The sequence below is a fragment of the Cebus imitator genome, unplaced genomic scaffold (genome assembly GCF_001604975.1).
Source record: "Cebus imitator isolate Cc_AM_T3 unplaced genomic scaffold, Cebus_imitator-1.0 Scaffold958, whole genome shotgun sequence".
In the NCBI taxonomy this organism is placed as follows: domain Eukaryota; kingdom Metazoa; phylum Chordata; class Mammalia; order Primates; family Cebidae; genus Cebus; species Cebus imitator.
This window is the reverse complement of record NW_016108273.1, coordinates 73,513-74,335: the sequence shown is the minus strand read 5'-3', so window position 1 is coordinate 74,335 and position 823 is coordinate 73,513.

Below are 823 nucleotides of genomic sequence, written 5' to 3'. Positions count from 1 at the left end.
ACCTGGCCATACCTGCTTTAGTATTTATTCTTCATAGCGCTCTCCACCTGATGTGCTGTCTGTGTTACTGGTTTGTTTATGGATCGCCTGTCTCTTTCCCCCTCGTTAGAATGATGGATCCATTAAGACAGCAGCAACTTTGTTTTGCTCATTGCTGTTTCCCCAGAGCCTGGAATCCTGCCGGGTATATGATAACCAGGCAGTAGTTATTCCTCGAATGAATGAATGTATGTAAGAATGAATAAATGGCCAGGTGCTGTGGCTCATGCCTGTAACCTCAACACTTGGGAAGCCAAGGTGGGCAGATCGCTTGAGGTCAGGATTTCAAGACCTGCCTGGACAACATGGTGAAACCCCATCTCTACTAAATATAAAAAATTTAGCTAGAAGTGGTGATGCACGCCTGTAATCCCAGCTACTCGGGAGGCTGAGGCAGGAGAATTGCCTGCACCCAGGAGGTGGAGGTTGCAGTGAGTCGAGATCATGTCACTGCACTGTAGCCTGGCAGAAAGAGAGAGACTGTCTCAGAAATAAATAAAAATAATTTAAAAAAAGAATGAATGAAAGACAAGAAGGCCTAGATGGAAGGAATAAGTTGCAGTAATCAATAGTGCACAAGGGAAATTACAGTGAATGAGAATTTATTTGAATATTTCAAGATAGCTAGCAGAGAAGGATTTTCATGTTCCCAAAACAAAAGATAAATATTTGAGGTGATGACTGTCTTAGTTACCCTGATTTGATCATTATATATTGTCTACAGCTGGGGTCCCCAACCCTTTTGGCCATGGATCAGTACCAGTCTGTAGGCTATTTTTGTTTT